At 35.7% G+C, this 17,653-nt stretch overlaps 1 long non-coding RNA gene across 2 annotated transcripts in view; it reads left to right on the top strand.

Annotated features, from left to right (window-relative positions):
• The window catches only part of LOC141410859 (uncharacterized), a 156,117-nt gene extending 140,362 nt beyond the window's left edge, over positions 1 to 15,755 (top strand). For both annotated transcript variants that reach the window (XR_012435636.1, XR_012435635.1), the window contains exons 3-5: positions 3,544 to 3,652; positions 9,599 to 9,718; positions 11,222 to 15,755. This is a non-coding gene — a long non-coding RNA (uncharacterized lncRNA). The remainder of the gene's footprint in view (positions 1 to 3,543; positions 3,653 to 9,598; positions 9,719 to 11,221) is intronic.
• Positions 15,756 to 17,653: the final 1,898 nt, after the last annotated feature.

Here is a 17,653-nt window from a genome sequence, read left to right as displayed (position 1 = left end):
CCCACTCCCTTTCCCCACATCCTCCACCCTCCCACTGGTACCAACCCCCCCCAGGCAGGACCTGTCCTGCCCTCTTGTTCTCCAATTTCATGAAAAAAAAGACATTTGTTTGTTTAAGATAACTGTACAAGGAGTGTGACATTTCCATGTAAATGTGTATTATAACCCAAATTGGTTCATCTCCTTTATTTTTCTTTTTTCTACCTTAGTCCTCTTCTTATGGTGATTTCAACAGGTTTTAAAATTCTATATTCATTATTGTATATACAGTACATCAACCATATTCACGTTCTTAACTTCCTTCTTTTACCTTCCCTCTGTCCTATATAACCTCACCTTAGTGTCATCTGTTTTTCACAATATTGCTGTATTTGTATTAGGTCTATATTTCACATATGAGAGAAAAAATGTGGCTTGTGGCCTTCTGAACCTGGCTAACTTCACGTAAGATGATGTTCTTCAGTTCCACTCATTTACCTGCAAATGACAAAATTTCATTCTTCTTTGTGGCTGAGTAAAATTCCATTGTATATAAATACCACTTTTCTAGATCCATTCATTAGTAGTGTGGCATCTTGGCTGTTTCCATAACTTAGCTATTGTGAATAATGCTGCAATAAACATGGGTGTGCAGTTGCCTTGATTGTAACCTGACTTATATTCCTTCAGGTATATCCCCAGGTGTAGAATTGCTGGATTATATGGCATTTCAATTTTTAGTTTTTTAAGGAGACTTCATACTGTTTTTCATAGTGATTGTACTAGTTTACATTCCCACCAGTAGTGAATGAGGGTTCCTTTTTCTCCACATTCTTGCCAACATTTGTTATTGTTTGTAGTCATTCTGACAGGAATGAGGTGGAATCTTAATGTGATTTTGATTTGCATTTCCTTTATGGCTAGAGATGGTGAGCATTTCTTCAAGTGATTTTTAGACATTTGGACCTCTTCCTTTGAAAAAGCTCTGCTCAGGTCATTTGCCCAGTTCTTCATTGGATCAGTTATTTTTGGGGAGTTTAGTTTTTTGAGCTTTGCATATATTCTGGTTATTAATCCCTTGTCAGAGGTATGGCTTGCAATGATTTTCTCCCATTCTGTGAGCAGCCTCTTCAATTTTGTTGTACAGAAGCTTTTTAATTTCATGTAGTGCCATTTCTCAATCCTTTCTCTTAATTGCTGAGCCATTTGAGTTCTTTTTAGGAAGCCATTAACTATGCCTATTAATTTCACTATATGCCTTGATTTTTCCTGAACTGGCTTCAAAGTTTCAGGTCTTATATTAAGGTCTTCAATCCAATTTGATTTGATATTTTTACAGGGTGACAAACATGGATCTCGTTTTAGTTTTCTGCATGCAGATATCCAGTTTTCCCAGAAACATTTGTTGAAGAAATTCCAATTTTTTCTAATGCACATTCTTATTTACCTAGTAGGCATGGCTCCTCACCTTATATTAAGCAAATGAGGAATGGAGAATGGAAAAAACATTAAGAAACACATTACACCTTGTTTTCTCTCCCCTTTGCCTCCTTTATCCTGTGTCCCATCTATCAGCCACCTTTTCTTACCTTCTGTCTTTTTAAGTTCCTAAGTAGACCTCATCAATCTTCTTGATTCTTTAATACTCCTTGCCCTCAACCTCACCTCACAGCTCTTGCAAATCCTCTGACATCCACCCATATAATCTGGTTTCCTGGGAAACAACCTTGCTTTCTCCTTGAAAGCTTCACTTACTTCTATTTACACAGTGACTTCCATCCTTACTACATACAGACAGACTGTATATTCACTGACTGTAAATAAGCAAATAATGGATAAGCCAGTGATTTCTTTTTACTACACTCAACCCATTAATAACTGGGGTTAAAGGCATTTAGAGTCAGCTATAACCTTGTCTTAATATCTTTTTCTTTCTACTAATTCTATTAGTAAATGAGAAGCAAAGAGTCATCACTTCATTTTTCATTTCTTTGCAAAGACACTGATTTTCCTTCTTTATGTCTCCACCCTCTGAGAAACTTTGATTTTGCTTGGGTTTCCTATGGTTTTAACCCAATTGTGCTGTTATAAAAAATATCTAAGACTGGGTGATTAATAAAGAACAGGACTTTATTTCTTACAGCTTGAGAGGTTAGAAAGTCCAAGGCTCTAGAAAGTTTGGCATTGGTAATGGCTACTTTCTGCTTCAAGATGACTCCTTGTTGCTGAGTAGTCACATATGGAGGTAGGATAGCAACAGGGGCATTTGTTGGATGAGGACTGTTTAAAAGCCATTATTTCCATTCAGGAAGGTAAAGGTCTCATGACCTAATCAGCTCAGATAGGCACCACCTTCTACTACCATCACCTTGGGGATTTAAATTTTAACATATGAATTTTAGAAGAGTTACAGACATAGCATAGCATCTCTCAAAACCTAGCATCTGTTTTGCATTGATTTGCTTTCATTAAAATTTCTTCTAATTTGCATTAATTCTAGTTTCATTGTCTATGAGGTCTGAATACTTTCCAAGGGAAACTAGCTCCTTAAAGAGATTGTTGGGGTTTGGAGTTGATATTCAACTACATTTTATTTCTCTTGGTTTTATTATCAGGTAAGTAAGGCTCATTCCACCTAGAAAGATAATGGTTGCAGACATTGGAAGGGGAAGTTTTAAGAATGGTTAGCTAATGTTTTTGTGTTTAATATATACATTTCCCAATCTTTTGTTGGCAGACAAACATCCACGGAACGGTAGTATATTTGAGACATTTTTGGAGAATGACATGAATTTGTCATTAGACAAATTTCATGATGTTCAATATAGTACCTTTTCTGATCAGGTTAGGAGATGCCCCATCTCTAATTTGGCTGTTATTTAAAATAAACACTTTGGAATTTTCTATTGTGTACCTCTGGCTAAAAGATCTAAGAGAGTCCCTGAGCCTGATTTTTCCAGAAAGCCAAGCCAAAACAACAGCTAGTGTGCTATCATTTTGTAGGGAGGCTAATTACAGGAAATAGAAGTGAGGAATAAAAGGAATAATTCAGAAGAGGAAGTAGAGTCAAAATTGGGCTGTAGTATTGAACTGAGTATGGTGTCACATCCTGGAAACACCTTCAACTACATCTCTGGGCCCTTCCTGGGCCTGAAGGGAGAAAGAAGCAATAATTTATCTACTGGCTCACAAGTCATTGGTAAGTTTTACCTCATAACAATGTATACTATCCCATCCTTGCAAGTTTGCACATACAGGATCCCAACAGAGTCCTGTGTTATCCCTAGCAAGGCAGCCCTATGGCAAGAAACCAGAGATACATGAAAGGGTCAGAAAATGAGGTACCAGCTAATTATATGCATGTTTATTTGACCATAATACATGGAAAGTTGGAACAGAGATGCCCAGAGGGTGTGAAGACAAGGAGAGTTGTTGGATATGAAAAGTTTTCATTTCCTTTTGTAATTATATGTTATCTAAACATATACTAATACTTCATAGGTCTCACTCTATGTGCCCTGCATATGTCTTCTTTCTTATTGGAATTATTTCTCTAACAATTAGATATTGTAGATAGGATGCCTGCTGCCAAAGTGTGATGCATGGAGGATGTTCTCAGATGGATGGAAAACCTTGTGCTGCATATGTAAAGAAAGGATGTGAGAGCATGCTGGTAAATACAATTTCTTTTTCTCTTTTGACCATTATCTTAAGAGGTTTTTGGGTGTTTTTGTGTGTGTGTGCATTTTTTTTTTTGGTGGTACTAGGGTTTGAATTCAGGTACTCACACTTACTAGGCAGCAAGTGCTCTACCACTTGAGCCATGCCTCAAATCCTTTTTTGCTTTAGTTGGGTGGGTACCAGTGGGAGGTGGGTGGGCACAAGAAAAGGGGAAAAGAGAGTCAATATGGTAGATATATTTTGTATCTATATATGAAAACAGAAGAAAGAAACCTGTTGAAATTGTTGTAAGAAGGGAGGGAAGGGAGAAGAAAGAGAATAATGGAGTGGGTAAATATAACTAATATATACTGTATGTACATATGTAAACTTTGCAGTGTATCCCCTGTACAGCTATTATATGCTAATAAAATAATTTTTTAAAATGCCAAAAAATAAGCCTTTGTTCACGAGTGAACACTGATTTCAAACTTCTGTTAAAATCATTAGATTTCACTCGCAGGTATTACTTTACTTAAATACACTAGTTTATGTATTATCTCATATTCAGAAAAGAAAACTGAGTTACAGAGAAAGTAAACCAATAATATTAATTTTCCACTCACTCAATTTTATTCCAGGACTATAATCCAGTCAGCTTTTTCCTTTAAAGGGGACACAGAGCTCTATCATGAAAGCAAGGAATGTTTTGTTTTAGGACAATACATGTCACACATGTATTCTTAGGCAAGTGGTAGATGTATAAAATTTTACTTAAAATTTTAGACCCTTAAAGTCTCTTTCTTTAATAAAAGTAGAAAAAAACAAGATAATCTCACATAATCTCTTAGGAAATTAAGAATAAAAATTAACTTTAAGCAAACCTATTTCTCAAATATAATTTGATGCTTATATTCTAACAAATTAGGTAAATTATGCATAGCACTTTTTTTTCTCATTCCAGTCAATTACTAAATTTTGAATGTGATTTTTTGCTCATGGACAAATTAACACAAATTCAGAGGAAAACCATAAGGTACGAGGAATTCAGGAAGGACAGGATTATGACGAAAGGTTAGTAAAGCTGGGAACTTCCTAACATGGGGAAGGAAGGATGAGGGGAGACATGATAGCTTCTAAAAATATGTTAAGAGATACTACCCAGAGGACAGGGACCAACTCGTATTAGTCAATGAGAGCAGAACAGGAAGTGATGAGCTTAAATTGCAGCACGGAAATTCAAATGAAATATAAGAAAAAAATTTGACCATTAGAACTATTAAGCAGAAGCACAGATTGTCAAGGGAAATAAGGAACTCACCTTTACTAATCATATTCTAAGTAACACTTGACACAAATCCATCAGGGACGAGTTAGGAATAATAACCACCAACTTTATCAACATTCTGAGAATAGATCGAATGATCCAAGAGGGAATATTTTTCAACATTCCCACCATGTACTAAAAAAACAGACTGATTTGAAAAGAGTAGTTTTTAAAATGTAGAAGAACAAAATATTAATTACACAAATAGTTATTGGTTTTGTACTATATGCAAAACTCGAACTTAATGTCCATGTGAAAAATAAAGATAATTCCTATGTGAGATGACCTCAAGTCACTTATTCATCGGCAAACTGGTGCCTTAATTTTTATTACATATCCTATAAAATATTTTCAGCACCCAGCCCCTAACAAAAGTGCATTATCTTATTTATAGAATAATATGTATTATTTACATATTATATTAAAGTAATATATATGTTATTTGTATATAACGATATATATATATTAGTGAGCTGCAAGCCCAGGGACTTGTACATCCTACATAAGCACAACTTACGTAGTACAGCTGAGCCATACCCCAGCCCTAAAATATATTATGTACATTATAAATACAATATAAATTAGAAATGGTGAAATACAATTAAATGAAATAAGCCAGAATGAGAAAGACAAACATCACATGTTCTCTTTCATATGTGTATTCTAAACATACAAAAAAAAGTGAATGACACAAGTGAAAAATGGAGGGACTGTGTGGGGGTGGGAACCAGCTGGAGGGTGAAAGTGAGGGTAAAGACAGAGGTAAAATATGAAAGTAGAATAATAAAATCAGTTAAAATTGTTTTGAAAAGCTGGGGAAGATAGGAAAGAGAAGTAAAGAGGGAGAATTTGATCAAAATACATTATATGCATGTGTGGAAACATCACAATAAAACCCCTTTGGTAGCTGGGTGCTTGTGACTCATGCTTATAATCCTAGCTATATGGGAAGTTGAGGTCAGGGGGATCATGGTTTGAGGCCAGACCAGGGAAATGGAGATGATGAGACCCCATCTCCAGAAAACAACTGGAGCAAAACGAACAAGCAGTACATCTCCTGTTTTGCAAATGTGAAGCCCTGAGTTCAGACCTCACTCCCAGTCAAAAAAAAAAAAAAACAAACTTGTAAAGTAAATATACACTGACAAAAAAGATTAAAAAAACTATGCTATATTCATCCATCATTAGCTTGTTATTTAAAGTCAGAATAATCAATTAGGTCAGTTTTATATTTAACAATAGTAATTGTTACTCTTTATAGAAAATTATCTTTTTGATAATTTTAAGGTTCTTGATTTCTTGTCAGATCTGATGAAACTGTCATTACTTTTACCTGTACAGTGGTCAACAAAGCCCTCTTACTGAGACTAGAACTGTCAACTCTGCTACTTTTGATTGTCTTCCATGACTTTCTTTGTGTTAGTTTCATTCTGTGATTTCTGCACAGGAATATTTGTAAGGGTATAGTCCCTTTTGTGAGGTTTACTTCAAACCATATAATCCATACAGCTATTTAATGGACAGATGACTACATATCAATATGTTAAACATCAAATATATGCAGGCAGTCATCCTTCCTAACACCTATCTGAGTTGGGCAAGTTTCCCCTTGCCTCTGAACCTCATATTCTGTATACAACCTGAGAATCAAAGATATGAGTGATGGTATATCCATCAATCTATGTATCAAATATTGATAAACTTAATTATGTTTATAGGTGAATGTTAAAATTAGACTGCTAATTGCAGAATTAATACCAAAAGACATTAATCTAAAAGCCTTTCAATACAAATCAAATCAGGCTCTGAATGAACATGGTTTTAAATGTATTTACAAACTTATAAGAAGATAAAAGAAATGCTTAAGAATTCCTCCCCTTGCTAAATTTAAGTCTCAAAAAATGTAGAAAATGTGAGTAGTAAAAAGATGTTTTCCAGTAATAGTAGATTTTTTCCCATTAAACTTATCTTCATTAAAATAACTTCAAAAGGATGTATGTAATTAGAAATGATCTCGGTAGATTTGAAGTATAAGTAATAATGGCAAGCAAAGGTATTGGTGAGCATGTGAAAGGTACAGACATACATTGCACAAATCATGATCATGCCCAGTGTGTGAAGTTGAAATTATATAAAAAGCAAGAAGGAATTATAATACTAGATAGTAACATAGCCATTTGGATTATAGAAAATTAGAATTAAAGTAGTAAAAGTATTCTAAGTTTACATTACTTGGTAAGGCAGATGAAGTTTTTAATTAATTTTTAGTTAAGAGTATAGGGTATAGTCTCTCTATCTATCTACTTACTGGCAACCATAGTGTGAGCTTCTCTGCTCTTCCATGCCCCTCACACCACAATGGACTGAAACCTTTGAACTCATGAACAAAAACAAATCTTTCTTCCTTTAGTTGTTATGTTAAATATTCTATCACAGCACAAAAACTCAGAATAACATAGAATGTTGGTGCCAGATAAGTGGGGTGGTTGCTGTGACTTAACAGTACAGTTCGGAAGCCTTTGGAATTGGTTTATAGGAAGAACTTGGAAATGTGGACATGCAGACTAGAGGAGACCTAGAATGCTGCAGGCAGAGTTTAGTGTGTGATTCTAGAGTAAGCTCAGAAGACCAGAAGGCCAATGTCATGTACTCATAAGGTTTCATATGAGAATGATGGCTCAATTGGGAATTGGACTAGAGGCCAAACAGGTTACATTCTGGAGAAGAAGGTATCTAAGATGTCTACATTTTGTCTGTTCCCTAAGACTTTGAATAAGGCTGAATTTCAAAAATGGACCAATCAATCTGCTGCAGGAGTTTACAAGGCAGCCTGAATTGCTAGCTATTTTTAGTGGTGTTTATTGTGAGAACTGGGAAAAAAAACAGAGTGGAAAGATTACAAATCATGCAGTTCTGTCAGAAAAACAGGACATTTAGAGTTGGAGCCAAAAGTGGTGTGGTTGTTAAAGATACTAGAGTTATTAAAAAGAAGGTAGGTACTTTATACTGAGCAAGATTCCTTATGCAGTCTCAGGAATCCATGAGCCCCCCACTGGTTGTAACTTCTTACTTAATAGTATCTTTGCTCTTCTTAGAACTCACTTATCTCTGGGCTCTGGACTAGGAGACAAAATAGATGACAGAAATAATGCTTTATTCTTTGACCCCTGCATTGACACTTTGTTACTGAGTCAAAAAAGTCCTCATGTCTGTTTCTGTTTCATTTCTTAAGATGAGTTTTCTCTCAGGAGACTTGTTGGTCCATATATGAACAGGTTTCTATTGAATACATCATACCTGTTCATCAGATATGATTATATTTGAGTCTCTTTTAGATTGTGCTCCTTCACTTCGTTTGTTTCCTTTTTGCTTTTTCTTTTTTTTTTTTGCATCCATCCTTCCTCTTTGTATCATCATCTCCCTATTATCAAATGTATTTCAGGCATGTCCAAGAAATTGTCATATACTAAAACAAAAGAAGACTATGATGGGAAAATAATATTTAAACATCATTTGAACAAAGAAGTTAAGTACTTTTGTGAAAAGATGACAAGACAGAATGCAAATAAGGAAAATCTAAATTCATTCAGCCATCATTTAATTCCTCCATAATTACTTTACTGTATTTGGGTCTACTCTTTTATTCTTTTGGCCATGTGCTCAATGGAAAAGAAAAATTGATAAATGTTAATGGAAATAACACTCTTGTTCTGAAGGGAAAAATGCAAGAGTTATCAGAGCATACCTTAGTTTTCTGCTGTGTCTGCTGGGGGAAAAGGTAACTGCTGTTACAGCAATGTCTTTAGAAAATGGAGGACTCTTCTAAGCATGTAGGAATGATCTTCAATGTGCCATCAGGAGTAATCCCATAGCTATATCATTTTCCCAAAAGATTTTCAACACTATGTTCACCTGACAATGCAAGTAGAGGGAAAATGAGAAAGTATTAATATTTTGCTTACTTTCTCACTGTTTTATGGTTCTTTTCTGTTCATTTTTTCTGGTTTTCATGTAACTCACTGAACATCATGTTGACTATTAAGTAGAAAAAAGTTTTATCTTTGTGAAGAATTAAAATGAATTCGGGAAAATACCTGCCTCAAGGACCTTAAGATGCATTGGAATAGAATTTTCATTTATTTGTCAGTAAAGATTAATTGGAAGCAGTGACATAAGAGTAACAAGCTAATTAAGAGGATGGTTCACATGAAATACTGATTTATTCTTATAAGGATGATTAACCTTCATAGTGAAGGTGAAATTATCACCTGTCTTAGAAAGAGGTGAACATTTTCAGTCATGGGTTTGGGGGAATGGAGAAGAAAAAGGACAGTTTAGGTAAAGCATGATTTTGGGAAAATACAGTTGTATGAAGAATTAGGATTGTGGGAAAATGTGAGCATCAAAGATTGGGAAGGTATACTGAGGGATAAAGCAAAAGTATATCAATCAGGGCTACAGTTGGAGAAAGCCACATGTAGCTGTCCTCACTGAATACTCCCTGGAATCCCCACAAGATTTCACTTCCTTTCTTCCTTCCAAGTGACACTAGAAGAGGAGCAGGAGTGGTAATGGTCTTTGGCTTTGAGGATTGAACAGTGTTTTATTGTGAGTTTCCCCTCTCTTTTAAAGGCTGCTGGTGCTTTTATAGAAGGAAACCACATGAGGAAATTTTCAAGAAAATAAAGAGCAGAAGGATCTGAACAAGGACAACTGGTATCTCATTTTGTAATTGAAAGGATTATTTTAAAAGTAAGTTGAGCAATACAAGTGATAACAAAGAAGAAAAAATGGGTAGGATTACCAGAAAAATATACTGAAAATTAATACGAGAAGAATGTTAAAGAATCCTAATTAGTATAGAAATTAAACTACTAATTACAAATCTTCCTGCTACAAAAAAACCAAGCCCAAATGATTTTCAGATGAGTTCTACCAAATTTTTAGAGATATGATTATTCCTAATATGTAAAAATTCTTCTAGAAAATAGAAAATGGTGAGATACTTTCTTCCTTCTTTTATGAGCATATGTAATTATGTGTTATATCAAACATATAAAATACATGTCCTAGAATACTTTTATGACATACAACTATATGTATGTAAGTGATATTATTCACTTTATATTATAAGCTTTATAGAGGAAGTGTCTTATAGAAAACTACAAAATTACTTCATTCATGAAGACAGCTGTTAAAATTCTAACATTACACATCCAAATGTGTGACTTATAAGCATAAGTAAAAACTAGGAAATTTCACATAGCGTGATATAACTTTGAAAGTTCAAAACACATAAAGATAAACAGTATATTGAAAAGGACCTTTGAAATAGACAAGCTTGGCTTTTGATTTTACTTGTGAACAAATCTGTCTCAGGATTTCTAAATGCTTTACATGTTGACACATGAGATCACCTGAGTCTGTTGCTAGTGTTTCTGCCACAGAGAACACTGACAGAAGCTGAACGAGTCTTCTGTTTGCATTTTTTGTCCATGTAAGGTGTCATTAAGTATGAAATCCTATGAAAAATACTAAATGACAATGACATTACTTGAAATTCGCATTTTAATATTTGTTTCAATCATTCATTTTTGATATCGTATCAGAAATTATTTTTGAATAATCAGCTGTGAACAGGTATCATTCCTTATGTGCTCCTCTGTGTTTATAAATTCTTTACATATATTATCAGATAATTTGATGTGTGGCTTTATTAAATTAAAAACTAAAGTTTATTCTTGGGGAGCATTTTTCTAATTGTATGATAATTAGTTATAATATAATAATTTATTTTTTTTCAGAAACAAGGGGGCAAGAAAGTTTTTCTAGAGAAATTTGATGAAAATTAGTCAGGTAGGTTAGAAATGCAGTTGAATGTGACAGAACAAACTGGGCAGAAAGAGAGAGACAGAGAGACAGAAAAAGATTTGTACCCTGCAAGTAGGAAGACCATAGATTACTTCAGCCTTAAGTGTAATGCTAAAATGCAGATAAAGCTATGGACCCTGAACATGTAATACAGGTTAGGCTGGGAGAGGGAAATCTTTTCAGAACTATTTGAACTCCTTAGTATGAGATGTGGTATTTAGCTTCTTATCCTAACCTCAATGCCTGAGTACTTCCTATAACTCTGGACTGTAGAATTTTGGGGGTTACCTATGGAAGGACAGTTCTCTTCTGTCAGTGTATAGAATAACATATCTGAGATGCAAATTAAAATAAGTTACGATTCCTAATTATCTGCATTTGTAGTGTCAAACCCACAAAGAAGTGAACAACAATATGAACTTGAAGCCACGGGAGACAATAAACATGATGGGAGAAGTGGAAAGTTCCAATGACAGAGCCTGAGCCTGAGGATTCAGAAACAACAGAGTACAGTACATGAGCTCTTGTCTCAGAAACAAGATAAGAAGAAGGGGGAGGAGAAAGAAGAAGAGGTGGAGAAGAGGGCATCAGAATTTTCAATGAAAGCTGGAAGAGTGAGAATGGAGCTTGAAGACTGTGGCATTATAAATGAGGGATGAAGAAGTTGAAGCTCAGGTGAAGTTAGAGGGTCAAATATGGTGAAGACTTTAATGAACATATCTATTGAGACGTGTGTGCTACACTTGTTGAGGTAACTTGTTTCTTTGGAGTTGCGAACAAATAGATGACCACATGTAAATGAACAACAACTAAGTGAGGAGAGGAGACAGACAGGGTATACAATAGTTTCAAGATGTTTGGTTCTGAACAGATTACAGAGATACAATAGTAACTAGAAGCAGATGTGGAGAGGGCAAAGGGTTTCCTTTAAAATGAGTAAAAGTAGAGCATGCTAACTACCAATGACAGCAGACAGAGAAAGTAAGGGGATAATTAATGGACTGAAATCACAGATAGTGTGTAAAGAAGAGATGATAATGGCAGAAGGAGGAGGAGGTCTGTCTATAGCTTTGGTGGCAGAAAAGAGAATAGAGCATTCCTTTCTGGTAGATTCTATTTTCTGGGTGGAACTTGGAGGGACAAGATTGGAGGCCTGGGAAACAATGGTTCTAAGCAATGGGTTTTACCCCCCCTTTTTTTCCATTCTTGGTGGTACAAGGTTTGAACTCAAGGCCTCATGCTTGCTAGGCAGGTACTCCACTACTGAGTCATGACTTCAGTCCTTTCTACTTCTAGGTATTTTTTAGAAAGGGTCTCATGCTTTTTGATTGGGGCTGGCCTTGAATGGTGATCCTCCTACCTATGTCTCCCACAACGTAACTGGGATCACAGGAGTGAGTCATCACACCCGCCTTGTTTATTGATGTATGGTCTCACTAACTTTCACCCCAAACTGGACTTGAACTGCAATCCTCCCAATCTCTACTTCCCAAGCAGTTGGGATTACAGTTGTGTACCATCTTTCCTGGCCCAGATCTTATCCTTGACCTTGCATTGGAATCACCCAGGAAGCTGTCAAAACTCTCAAGCTGTACCTCAGGCAAAATAGTCACCATCTCTGGGGATAGAACCCCTGCTTAGTAATTTTCACATCTCCTCCAGTGATTAGTACGTATTAAAAAGGGTGAGAACAATGCTCTAAATCCTGGATTACTATTTAAATCATCCAGGAAAGCTTTCAAAATGTCTGATGCCTGGATCTCACCATGGAGGGATCTGATCTTATTAGTCTGGGATGAGGCCCAGGTATTAGGACTCTTAAAAACTTGTCAGGATTGCAATGAATGACCAGGACTCAGAGTCTTGAGAGTCAGTGGTGTTCAGGCAGCACTGAGGACTCAGTAGAAACTGAACCACAGGTTTGCAATAATCACAGAAGCACAAGCGTGTGATGTACCAGTGGCTCTCACCAGTCCCGTCACACACTTGAAATAAATGGGTAATTGTAGTCATTGAGCACAGGGTTTTTTACTTGCTACTTTCCAAAGGAAAATGAAAATAGAGATTCACAAATATTGGCAACAGAGGGGTTTAAATGATGGGTTACAAAGTATTATTGGATTAGAAATGAGGTAAAGAGCAGACAGGTCAATAATGAACATGTAAAGGGATCCTGAGGCAGGAGCATCCTGTGAGGTAGAAGAAAAGTATGGTGCATGCAACTGCAGGAGAGAATTGGTGATAATCATGGAGGAGAATCTCAGACTGATTAATTCAAATGTTTTCTTTTTTTTTTTGGTAAAAATGAACAGGTACTAGAGATGACCCTCACTCAAGGCGGTTTCAACTCAAATTTGGCCTTACTGGTTAAGACAGATGCTTGATTACAATGCTGTTTTAAGAGGTTAGCTCTGTTTATGTAAAACACTCACTGTTGTCTCCAGGGTTTAGGTCTCTCTGGAGTGGTCTCTGGGTGACCTTGCACCAGTCATTTACCTGTACTGAAGTTCTCACTGTTTACTCTGAAATTGCCCTTCCTTTTGGGGTTCATCTACCTGATGAGCTGCCTCCACCACGAGTGGCTTTTGGGATACATAACTGGTCTTGTTTATACTTCACCGCAAATTGTAAAGCTATTTTGTCAAAGGTTAACAAAATAGATATAACCTTTAGATAACAAAGGACAAGAAAATAACATCAGAGAATTTTTTTTAAGTTAAGAATATTAGTGTTTCTGAAGACCACGTTTCTTGATTCTATAGCAATTTAATTGGAAAACTTTGAAGGCATGTGTTGGATTTGATTCCCTCCCTCCTCTTTCCAGGGCTTACATGGTGTATTTAACTTTATTTTTTGCCATATGGAGAAATTTTTAGGGAACTTGCACCCTATTGAAGCATATCTTGAAGCATTTAATGTACCCTTTTTATGTTTTTGTTGTTTTTTTTTGGATAAGATGGGTTAGTAATTAAGGCTGCTGGCCTAAATTCAACTTGTAGATACCAGACTGGGCTTCCTGAATTAACAAAGAAACTACCAAGAACTCCCTATGGAGACAGGATGTGGTTTGTATGCACATGGTGTTAAAAAAGCAAGTCTAGTATGGGGAAAGGTCAGGTATCATAGGCTGTAAAAGGTATCCTTGCCTAACGTCCTGCGCTGTGAGGCACTTGCTGGCCCAGGCTTCTACTACCCCCACTCCCGTCCCATCCTTCCCACAACGATGCTTGCACCGGAAGGGACCTGGGTTGCGACCTTGCTCTGTCCCTTCCCCCTTCTTGCTTCTTAGTATTTGTTCAAAATACCTTGCTAGGGTTACATCCTAGTAAGTGGTGGCACTACCTGCTGAAGGCTTACAGGTTTTAAGGGAAACTGTCCCCCTGTCCAGCCTTGTCCCAGAGAATGGTTCTGTGGAACTGCGCAGGGTCAGCTGTCCTCTTCAAGCTCCTGAAGGTCAGGTCAGGTGGCACCGGAAGAGGCTGGACTGTTGAGCAGACCCAAGGTCTGAGTGGAAGTGGGCGTCTTTAATCACACTCACCAATATTCTAGAAAACCATGTACTATGCTGGTGGAGGCCAAAGGTCCAGGTCACTGACAAGGAAGGGGGCAGTGGCCCCGTCCCGGCTCCGGCCTCACGTGGGCTATGGGGAGCCCTTGCCACGGCCAGTTCTTAACACGCACACGGCTGAGGCGTTGGCACTGAGACTGAAAACCTTCACAGTTTCTATTGGGCATATTTTCTTTTTAGGAATGAAGGAAAATTCTCTCCATTTTTGAGCCACTCTTTTGTCGATGCTACAAAATTGCATGAAACTTTATAAACATGTTTAAAAGATGTAGTTTTGTAAGTATTTAATAGTCTGCTAATTTGTTTTTGAATTGTAAATGTCAAGTAGTCTGTTTTTTGGGATTTTTATGTTTTATTATACTTTGTTAAAAAGGAAAAACTGTACATTTTAAGAATGTTTTTATAACTAAATTTAATATACTGAAAATAAATTAAAAAAAAAATAAAAAAGATGGGTCCTTCATTCTTTTCCCCATATTTCCCTATGAGATTTCACCTTCCCATCATCGGTGTAAAATAGAGCATCATCTTCGCAGTGTCAGAGAGTAGAGGGGTATTAGGGTGGCGTTTAGCCGAGTTGGGAATAAATCACAGCATCACAGGTTGACAGATTGTCCTCTGTGCATCTCTTCCTCTATGGAACTCCATCACACTCAGGAATTAAGTGATTGCAAGACGTGTTGGAAAGTAGCACTTGGGGAACAGCTGTGCTACTGGATGAACAGGGATGTATGTGGAGTGGCAGTGTCACCTGACTGTGATGGGAACAGCAGAATCCAGACCATAGCACTGTAGGTTCTTCGCCCTGAGGGACATCTTCTTTGATACAAGTTTATCCATCCCTGAACTCATGAAACAAAACCTAAGACTTCGATCTCCAAACCATCCCTGAGATAGATAGCACTAGTCAAAATTGCTGCAATCACCAAAGGAATATTAACTCATGTGAGAAAAATATCACATTTTAATAATGTAACATATAATGAAATAAAACTAAATTTAAAGGCTAGACCAATTATGAATCTCAACTTAGATTAATGTATATTTTCAAATATTTAAATGATGTTATTAGACATACTAAAAAAGATCAAGTTAGAGGAATTAAATGTAGATGCTACAATTTAAAACCATAACAGCATAAGTAAAGTAATAAATAGACTTAGCAAAATAAATGGGTTTAAGAATTAATTGTAAAACAGAAGTCAAGTAGGCACTATAGAAAGAAACAAGACAAACCGAACAAAAGAAAAATGTAAAAAAAAGGGAAATAATTAAGAAGGTAAGAGAAGTTAAACAGAAGGAGAAAAAAATGGGAAAATATTTAAAGAACTATAACTAAAGTTTAAGAGAAAACATACATATTTAACTAACAACAATTGAAATAAAAATGATATATATTAAACATAAAAATGAATTAAATAATTTAATGATTACTAGTTGAAATATAAAACTAAAAAAATTTCATAATAAATAAAATGATCTTTATAAGAAAAGTCTTTGGCAAGTAGAAAATCATGAAATAGAAATGTAATTTTAATGTAACAGTAATTGCAACAAATAAAAATGACCTAATTCACAAATCAAAAGTTAGATTCTCAGATCAAATGATATCCAAATTTTAAAAGGAAGTGGGTACAAAACTAAATTATTTTTTAAATACCAGAAAATAAACTAAAAGAGTGTTGAAGCCGGGTGCCAGTGGCTCATGCTTACAATCCTAGCTACTTAAGAGAGAGAGGTAAGGAGGACTACAGTTCAAAGCCAGCCCAGGCAAATAGTTCACCAGACCCCATTTCCAAAAATGTTTCACAAAAATAGTTCTGGTGGAGTGGCTCAAGATGAAGGCCCAGAGTTCAAGCCCCAGTGCCACAAAAACAACAACAACAAAAAAGAATGTTGGAGGACAAGTTTTAAATCAGGTAAAAGAGAACTCAAGGAAAACAAAACATAATAGTGTTAAATATTGATAGAAATGTTAAATTAAGAATTAGCAGAACTGGAGGCTTAAGTGGTAAAGTGCTTGTCTAGCATGCATGAAGCCCTAAGTTCAGTCTCTAGTACTATAAAAAGAAAGGAAGAAAGAATGAATTAGTAAAGACTATGACATTTATATATCTAATTATATATCTCTGCAATATAAAAGAATTGGGAATTTCTAAACATACTGATATATACAAAGTGGGCATAAGTAGGTTAATTAAATTTTGTAACTAGAGATTTTCATACAGCATTCACAGAAATTGATACAGCAAATAAAACAATAATCCAATATTTAGAAGATTCAAATAACACAGCCAACAGGCTAAAGATAATATATACATCAGAGAGAGAGGGAGAGAGAGACAGCAACTGATACTAATAAAGAGACTTACTCCATTTTTCATGTTTGGCTGCTGCTAAGTCTTAAGCCCCATCATCTTTTTACCCACTGCTCCCCCTCCCAGGAAGCTGAGGAGAAAGCACAGTGCTCCCTTCCTTATTGGCAGCCAGTGGAAGGTTCAAACTACTCAGACCTTGCCCAGCACATAGTGGGAACTTCATTCTAGTCTCACTCACAACCATAATAAAAGTCAAGCTGGTCTCTTTTCTCTGCTCTCTCAGACAAGTCCAAAACTGGTCTCCCTAATAAACCTTATATACCCCTATCAGTGCTTGTGTGCTATCATAAAGTCTTGACATTTGGACCAAATTTAAGGTTGGTGGTGAGTAGAAGACTCTACACAGAGGTGGAAAAAAATTATAAAGAAATTTGGAAAACATTACATTATTTTCTTATAAACATGTAATGTTCACAGAAATTAACCACCTATGAAGGCTCAATGAATTCCAAAAAATCTATATTATACAAGTTATATTGACTTGCCATGATTCAATAAAGTTAGAAATCAAAAGTAAATGGATGGCTTAAATATTTTTTTTCTCTATACGGATGATAATAAGTATAGTAGTAAATAATCTCTGGGTTGAACAGTTTTCTAAAGGTAAACACTTAGACCTAAATGATCTAGGAAATATAACCCATCAAATTCATTGAGCCAGAACAGCTATATTTAGAGGAACAGTGATGGCTTTAAATATACTTAAAATGAAATTAAAATGACATATAAACCTACAAGGGCAGCATAATGTTTATAGGACATATACAAAGTAATAATGACATAAGAACAAGCCATTCTGAAAGAAAAGAAAAAATGGAGAAGATTGACAAAACTAAAATTCACTCTTTGAAAAAATTCCTAAATATGACC

The sequence above is a fragment of the Castor canadensis genome, chromosome 9, assembly GCF_047511655.1.
Source record: "Castor canadensis chromosome 9, mCasCan1.hap1v2, whole genome shotgun sequence".
In the NCBI taxonomy this organism is placed as follows: domain Eukaryota; kingdom Metazoa; phylum Chordata; class Mammalia; order Rodentia; family Castoridae; genus Castor; species Castor canadensis.
This window is presented reverse-complemented; position numbering and strand designations above follow the sequence as displayed.